This window comes from Mercurialis annua, linkage group LG6 (genome assembly GCF_937616625.2).
Source record: "Mercurialis annua linkage group LG6, ddMerAnnu1.2, whole genome shotgun sequence".
NCBI classification, from domain to species: Eukaryota; Viridiplantae; Streptophyta; class Magnoliopsida; order Malpighiales; family Euphorbiaceae; genus Mercurialis; species Mercurialis annua.
The window spans coordinates 2,229,877-2,238,922 of record NC_065575.1 but is presented as its reverse complement, the minus strand read 5'-3'; the positions used below and the strand labels follow the sequence as shown (position 1 = coordinate 2,238,922).

The 9,046-nt window shown below is 34.2% G+C and overlaps 1 long non-coding RNA gene across 2 annotated transcripts; it reads left to right on the top strand.

Moving 5' to 3' along the window:
• The first annotated feature begins 1,701 nt into the window (after positions 1-1,701).
• LOC126686159 (uncharacterized) lies at positions 1,702-5,176 on the top strand. Of its 2 annotated transcripts, none has more exons than XR_007643805.2 (3): positions 1,702-2,051; positions 2,137-2,223; positions 3,333-3,418. It is a non-coding gene; the product is annotated as an uncharacterized LOC126686159 (long non-coding RNA). The 2 variants fall into 2 exon arrangements; XR_007643802.2 differs by lacking the exon at positions 3,333-3,418 and adding an exon at positions 4,384-5,176 and having other exon boundaries at positions 1,705-2,051.
• The last annotated feature ends 3,870 nt before the right edge of the window (positions 5,177-9,046 follow it).

The window sequence follows — 9,046 nt, the reverse complement described above, 5'->3', positions numbered from 1 at the left end:
ACCCGACCTAAAAGCTTTATCAAAATATAAACCCAAGTTTATAATTTTAAAACAACTTTAATAAATAATATATTACCCAAATTATAAACCATAGTTTATAATTAAATATAACATTGATAAAATAGTTATACTTATATCCCAATTATAAACCATAGTTTATAATTATGAAAATAACTTTGATAATTAAAAATCAAAATTTAAAACGGAACTCAATAGCTTAAAATTCAAGTAACCAAAGTTACAATCAAATACTTAACTAAAATAAGTTAAGAAAACGTTAGGGGCTAAACTGTAAATTAGCCAAGTTGACATTTCAATCAAAATTAAATATAATTACCGGAGTAATTATATTAATTAAGTTATAAAATATTTATCGTTTTCAAATTGCCCAATTATAAATTAAAATGAAATCAAAGTTATTATCACAATAATGACAATAGCTAGAAACAATCTTGAGAGGTTCAATTGATTAAAACAATAAACAATGAGAATTCAAATAGTTAAGGCAATTTTAACCCATGACTTAAAAATACCATTAGCCATCTCCTACGTACAAAATCATGATTTCCCCGCCAACCACCATTTGAAAAACATCAAACATGTCAAGCCAAGAATGTAAGGTTTCTGAGTTTAGAAATCTAAATATTAATGAACCTCTAAACCTAAACTACCTAAAAGCGTGAAACCAAGCCCACGACAGCCATAACAACTACGACATCTCAAGATTTACGGCGGCAACAAAGAACTTATCAAACGGCAAATTGAGACAACACCGAAGAACAATCACAATTCAAGTAAAAGGGTTTATTACTACATATATGAAAGATTGCAGCAAGGCCATGGAAACCAGAATTCAAAAAGAACAACAGTAGCAACGTGTGAAATCGACGGCGAAACGAACGGCATAGGAACGGGAGAATTTTACGTACCAATTTCGATACCATTGCCTTAGGATTATAGAGGACGATAAGCACGAAGCAACGCAGAAACCCATCTCGGAACGGTGCTAAACAAAATGTAGAGACATGAGTTATACAACGGCAAATCGATACCGAAAGGTTAACACGAAGAAGAGTAATGAAATCTTACCGAATCCACGAGCGAAGAAGAGGGATGAAGGATGTAATGTTTCAGAGCGTTTTGACAAGGTGGGACGACTAGGGTTTGTGTTAAATTTAGGGTTTTAAAAGAATAAATGAAAAGGGTCGTGTGGTAACAGGTCTATTTATAGACCTGTTACTGCCTGTAATACCCCGTACGTTTGACGTTGCCGAAGTGAGCAACGCAATTTAAATTAGTAGTCATAGCGACTAGAAAAGGGAGTTAGCGAAGAAATTAAGTAATTAAGGACGAGGATAGGTCGATATTGAAATCTAAAGAATGAATTTCAATAATTGTAACATCTAAGATACTTAAACGGGACTAAGGAAAAGTTGGAATTAGAAATAAGATTAAGTTCCCGAAAAATTAGAAAATGGAATTTTATTGCCCGAAAAATATTAAATAAATAAACTATTGATGGGAATCAGTAATCAAGAAAATAATATTGATAATTTGGATATCAATATTCATAAAAGAAAAATAAGGACGAAAAAGTGACGGAAATCGTCATTTTCGATCAAATTGGAAAATTGAGCGTTTTAGCCAAAATTTGACAAAATCGATTAGCGGAGTCTAAATAGTGACTTGGCGGAAGAGTATTATTTATTTGGACATAAATAATACGAAATTTATCGAGATTTAACGATTGAGTGATTTTTGGACTAAATTGAGCAAAAGAAAAGCTTAGGACCAAAAGTTAAGGAGGTGGCTTCATTAAGGGTTGAAGTGCACTTTTTGCCATAAATATATATAGGCCTAAATTAAAATAAGATCAGCAATTACTCATAATTTCCAGCCATCTTCTTCATTCACTCAAAGCTTCTCCAAAACTCTACATCCATTAAAATTTAAAACTAGCATAACTCTTTCATTTCTCAACCAAATTGAGTGATATTGGTGTCTATGGAAAGAGGAGAAGATTATCTACTGATCTAGACTATAAATTTAAGGTAAGGATGACAATTTTTGGTTAGGTTTTCGGAATTAAGGGCTGTTCTATGTTCATGTATTGGTAATAGATTGTAAAATTTGTAGATTCTTCGTTTAACATCGGAATTGAGCGATTTTGGCGGCGTTGGAACGGGAAAGGAAAGACCTACTGATATAAGCCATAAATTTCAGGTAAGAAAATGTATTTAAGTTAGGGTTTTTAAGGTTTGTTGGCTGTTTTGGTGTTGATAAATTATGGTTTAGTATTGATGCTGAAATCATGTATAATTGGCATGATTTTGGTTAAGTTTAAACTAAAATTAAGGGTGGTTGAGTGAGGTGTGAGAGTTGTGTTTGGGTTGATAATTTGGTGAGATTAAATTGGGTGTTTTATGGCTGCTTTGTCCAGCCATGATGGCCGGATTACTCACCGTGCCGAAGCACGGTGAGTTGCTGCCATGGGCAGCAGCCCTGGTGCGACGCACCAGGGCATTGGCCGGCCCCTCCCCTGTCAAAACAGGGGAGGGCTGAGTTGAGCGGGAGGGGGCTGATGCCACCCTCCACTTGTGTTCGAATTTTAATGATTTTGATAGTTGACGGAGTTACGAAACTAGGAATCAAACTTGATGTAAAAGCGGTTTTTAGGATAAAATGTTAATGATTTGAAATTGGTATCGGTTGGACATTATGGTATGATTAGGAATGAATATGTAGGTTATAATATTGTATTTTAGGCTGTTTTAGATCGACTAAAACGATTAAAAGGCTAATGGTATTAATAGACGTTTAAACTAAGAACATAAATGACGTAAGTAACGTTAAAAATGAAATGTTGAATTTAATAAATAAAATGGTTATAGGAAATTTATTAGGGCTGTCCTAAATGTATTATAAGGTTAATAAAATAGTCATTTTAAACAAATTGTAAAATGTTGTTTTTGTAACATGTCCGAATCGAATATGAATCGATAGGCGACGCTTGGTGAATTAAGACACGTTTCGATTAAGATTAAGGTTGAACCTAAAGTAAGGATACTAAGGGTTATATATGCTATTTTAAACTCAAATTTGCTAAGGGAAAAGATATTAAGGTGAAGCATTTTGAGGTTTAAACACGAAAAGACGAAATTGACGTAACAACGCAACGAAGCGAATGTAGACATTTGAGCGAGTTTTATAGGATTGATTGGGCATTATAGATGGGTTTAAGTTAAGAAGACTTAACTTAATATAGTAATTAATAGTTTTGATTTTATAATGCCAATGAGATATAAATGTATTTTGAACCTCGTTTGTAACAGACAAACCGGGAGGCGAAGGGATCGACGATTTTGGCCTAGGAGTATTCGGCCAAGACTAATGCGTATAAACAATTTGGATTGAAAAGCAAGGAGTGAGTATACTTTACTCTCGCGTATTATTACGCTATTAGTATATTATAAAATATTTTATTTATAAGTTATAAAAATACATCGCATTATATAATAACTATTGTGATTTGAAATTATATGAATTAAATGGTTATTCTACCGTGAGATACACGGAATATGACTTATTATATATATATATATATATATATATATATATATATATAGACGAGTATATATATATATATATTAATAGTTTATGTTTGATAATTAAATTGTGAATTGATTTATTATATATGTGGGAATGAATTACATATTTGGTGTTGGATCAAATTGAGTGGTGTTTTGGTTGTTGTTTGTTCTATGTTTGACATTTTGTATATCGTTATTGCTATTTGTTCTATGCTTGAAAATGATGTGTGATCCGAAGAAACAAGCTACCTATTGGGCGTCAATAGGCCGTGTGATCACCGGTGTTTGTAAGAGTCTAGATGTCTGTACTTAGAATTGTTTGACATGAGCTCAATATATGATTATGAAATGGAATATGTTTGGGTATCGGAAAGGAGGATTATAATTTTGGCAGATACGAGGTAACTCGGTCGAACTATCTCGGGACCCGTATCTGGTGAGTAACTCGGTTGAACTATCTCGGGACTCACACCTTGGGATTAAGCAGTGGCATGATGTAACTCGGTTGAACTATCTCGGGACTATGCCACGTGGTAACGAGTAACTCGGTTGAACTATCTCGGGACCGTACCACTTGGATCAAATTGATTTGATATGAATACGATACATGTTAGGAAAGGTTAGGAGTTTAAGATTAAGGTTTCTATCGGATCAATTCTTTGTTTGAAATATAATGATATTATGTTTGTTTGAATAAATGATTTTCACTTGCGATGTTATTTTGTGATAATACCGTTAGTAAGGTATATCTCACTCAGCTTAAGCTGACCCCGTGGTTTTTAAAACATTTCAGGTACCTAGACTTGGAGTGACTAGAAGTCCATCATTTTTTCCGGGAGTCTGTCTTGCCATGTACAGGCCGGCTTCCGTGACCGCTGCAGTAGTACATTGTGTGATCAGTCATGACCTAGGACAATATTATAGTTTTGGAAAATGTTTATAACGATGTTAGATTTACGTAGCCAGTGTTTACAAAATAACTAATAATGTTTTCATAATTAAATGCTTCCGTGTTATAACATAATTGCGAAAAATTTATAGTGAATTTCAGGCTTGCTACGGGATTCGGAACTACAATTCCCATTCCCTAGCGCCGGTCGCGGCCCTCGATTTTGGGTCGTGACAAAGTTGGTATCAGAGCAGTTGGTCCAGTTACCACTGCCAGTCTATGAAAAGTGTCTGTTTGACCTTAAGTACCTAGGAACTACTGCAGCGTATAGAGTCGAGCCTTATTGACTATATGTGTTGCTTGAGTTTGTTTTATGTTATAAGCAATTCATTGCCGATTAGAACGTGTGAGTGTGAGATTGCTTAAGTGTCTCAATGAATATGATATGCTTAGATAGTTAGTCAAGCTTTAAGTTACATAGTGCATATCATATGTTAAATTTTTGGATATTGTGGAAAAGTGGTTTGGACAGCAACTCATGATTAAGAATTGTTTTTATTCAACATATCCGGGTAAAATGGAGCTCAGCTACATGCTGTATCAGAAGAGGAGGAAGTGCCTCCTATTTATCAAAATGAATTTCATGTAGATACTGGCAAATGATCAGGAATTCATCAAAATAGTTTTCACACTAATGTCAGAGGATCACCTAAGAGACATGGGAACAGGTACATGTCAGATAATGACAAATTTTTACAGCTCGGGGTAGGATCATCTTGCCTAAGATGGAAGTTAGTAAGGAAAGTGAGGAAGACCCATCTAAGGAGGGTCCATTAGAGAATCCCGATATTGAAGTATTTGGAAATAGTCAATTTTGGGCTAAGATATTTAGGTACCGTGACATGAGAAATGAGATAATTTGAAAAAAGAATTAGGCCGAGGCGAGAACAAACAGTATCCAAGCACAGATAGAATCTTTTCTAGGGGTACACTTATGATTGAGGCATATACTACTGCATTATGCGTATGGTAAACGCAATGCCTGAGCTTAACAGAGATAGTGATGAAGTCAACCTTAGGTACATTAAGGGATTAGGACCCGACTTTGTGGAGTTATATGACTATGCGTTGGAGTAGTGTGGATCATTATCCACTAGAGCTCGTCAGATAGCTAGTACTTCGAGTGGAACGATGGTTTTCTTCCACCTTTTTTCTTCCGACGTGAGATCGATATTTCTTATACTTAGGAGTACTGCTCTTAGTATTTGATATGACCCTGAATTGGTGCATAGAGATAGAGGCAGTGCTAGACGCGCTAGAGAACGCGAACGTGGCATTGTGACCCGAGAGAGGGGTAAGACCAATCAGGCACCCCATATACGAAATGATTTCTATGTTTGTGTGCCATACGTGTTTATGTGATTGAAATGTTCGAATCGTTTTGCTTTAATATGCGATTGATTTGATTCATGTATTCACGTGAATAGTATAAACTCTGCGTTGCATATTTTATATGGTTAATTTCCTTGTTTTGGTATATGATTGATCATAATTGTGTTTGATCGACATGGCGTGCATATGATAAATAATATATCGTGTAGGTATTGCCTATTGAAATTGATTATGATAAACTATGTTTATTAGGCTTTATCCTATGCACAATTTATAGTAAAACAATTGAACAAAAAAAAAATACATAAAACACATAAAATACATATATCGTCAAACGTAATTCCTGATATTACGTTTTATTTAGTGAAAAGGATGATAAGTGATTAGCGAACAAAGATCATTGTGAAGAATCGATATGTATGCCTAAGGGCTACGAGATACAAGTATATGATCAAAAAGATGGATCGTAAAGATAAATGGAGATTAGATAATATAGAGTGAGATGTTTGATTTGAAGTATTGGAGAGGAATAGTTTTGGCTGCGAAACACTTAGGCAAGTGTTAGCAGACGACAAAACTTTCAATATCAAAATAATAATAAACTCCAATAAAAAAATAATAAAAGCCAATAATGTCGCAGAGTGTGTAATCTGGAGGGACTTACGGTTTTGTAAAAGATGTGAAAATCTTATGTTTTTAACGGTGCAATTGTGCTCAGACATTGTATATGGCCAATCATAATCACGTTAGCAATGCATACGAATTTTGTACAAAAAAATATTTTTTTTCACAATATAGGGCATGCATCATATTTGTACAACGATGAAAGAAAACGTGATTTTATCGAGCAACTCTTTAGTGATGAGAGATGTCATCACTCTGAGCCACAATTGTACAAAAGTTTTCAAAATGATTTGAAGTCAAATGAAAAGTTTGAAATGGCCGGCCAAACCAATCAAAGATGATTGGAAATTTTGTTTTGTTTTGTAAGAGAACTCCGATGTAAAGCCCTGCGACAATAATAAAAATGTGAACGTATGTGATGAAATGCATCCCAATAAAAGAATTGAGCCTAAATAATAAATAAAACGTTATGGAATCGATCAAGATGAGCAGTAAGAGGTGTCGATGAGATACATTGTACTTACAAAAGGGTAAGACGGAGAGAAAGTAAGAAGCGTATAATGAAAAGAATAAAACGTAAAGACCCAAAAAGAATGCGGGATATGAGTGGTATTGAGAAGAATTGGATAGTATGCATTTAACGCTTAATACTCGATTAGAGTAAACGAAGAAAGGAAGTAAAATGTGGGATGATAGACTATTAGAAAAATTCATTACATGAAGATTAGAGTGAAGATATAAGAGGAGATTTGATTTGGTAAAGTTGGCAATGAAAGGAATTAGGTGGGTGAATTTGATATAGGTATAAAGTTAACCTTGTTGATAAGTGGAGTATCAGTAAGAGTTTGATATAAGGATTTACACTTAACCGAGAGTATTTCGCATCGACAAAATTTGAAGGATAATTTGTCGACCTTAGATCAAGAGATAAGATCAAAAATACTAAAATGAGGTGTATACGAGGAGCGAGAAACACTATAAAAGAAGGAAGCAAACTCTATTAAACGATGGTGAAGACGTCACCAGTCTAACATAAGTAATTGACATCCAAGGGTCGGAAGATGAAAAAGGGCATGACATAAAGTAAATAATGCCTAGCGTGCATTCGACTTCATGAAATTAAACACCAGGAGGCCATGAAGAGAGCGATTGGTATAAAAGGAAAGGTATTCCTATATACCAGAGGACGTCGATAAGAATGTCATGTATAAGTATGTAAACAATTGGATACGAGTAAGACGGAAAACAACAAGAAAGATTATGTTAGACTTCGATAAACTTCAAAGTTATGTGATACGAAAAGGAAGGAAAGATAATCAAAAAGTATACATGAATAGACAATGGGAAGGTAGGTAGCAATGCTACCAAAAGACGATATTTGGGTACAAAAGGCATTAAGGATGCGTAACCTCGTTGAAGGAAAGTAAAAGGAGAATGAACTTCGAGATAAAGTGGAGAATCAACCTTATACTCTACAAGAAGAGTATAAGTGAATACTAAAGGATGCATTTTCTAATTTGCCTAAGAGATCACGTTTTGAGCTGTATTTGGACCTCAAAACTCGATTATTACTAATCAAAATTAATGGATATAAGTAGATGGTATTGTATAGATTGAGTTTGGATAATTAAATCAAGGTATTGTTAAATTAAGTTTGTTGTCTTTAAACCTAGAGAGTGATTGGAAAACATGGAATTTAAAGGAAGGATAAAAGTGTCGACATAGTGTCAACTTTAAGGACGTTTTTGGAAGTCAAGGAAATCTCGAAAATAGGTCGAGTCTTAATGAAAGTTGTAGACGAGATGACAAAATATGGGAATGCTGAATTAAATTCAGCTTAAGACATTTTTAGACGATTGGTTTATCGACTTGAATAACGGTCTAATGAACTTGCAAGTGCAATTCCAAAGCTACCTCATGGAAGCAATTTCAGCTCAAATTTTCGACATCGTCGAGGATTATTTTGAACTTGATGTTCAAATGGAATTTGAAGATGGTATTGAAGACTATAAGACTGCCGACTTTGTTTAACAAACGAACTACTCGAAAAAAAGCAATTTTAAGGGTCAAAGTTGACCAGAAAAGCAATTATGGATAAGTTAAAAATAACTTCAAACATTAAGTTATTCAATTAAATTGTTATAAATTAATCAAATTAAGATTTTGATTAATAAATAAAGGACAATATAAGGACGTTTAAAAGTTGTATCAAGTACGATACAAAAGAGAGATACGACGACCAAAGTACCGCGGGGAAGCGACAAGTCTACGCATGACAGAAATCACGAAGAAAAACGTATAAGAAGATAGTAGAAAGTTTACCTAAGGAAGTACTTAAAGTATTGGAAAATTCGAGGACGAATTTTTATAAGGGGGGAAGATTGTAATACCCCGTACGTTTGACGTTGCCGAAGTGAGCAACGCAATTTAAATTAGTAGTCATAGCGACTAGAAAAGGGAGTTAGCGAAGAAATTAAGTAATTAAGGACGAGGATAGGTCGATATTGAAATCTAAAGAATGAATTTCAATAATTGTAACATCTAAGATACT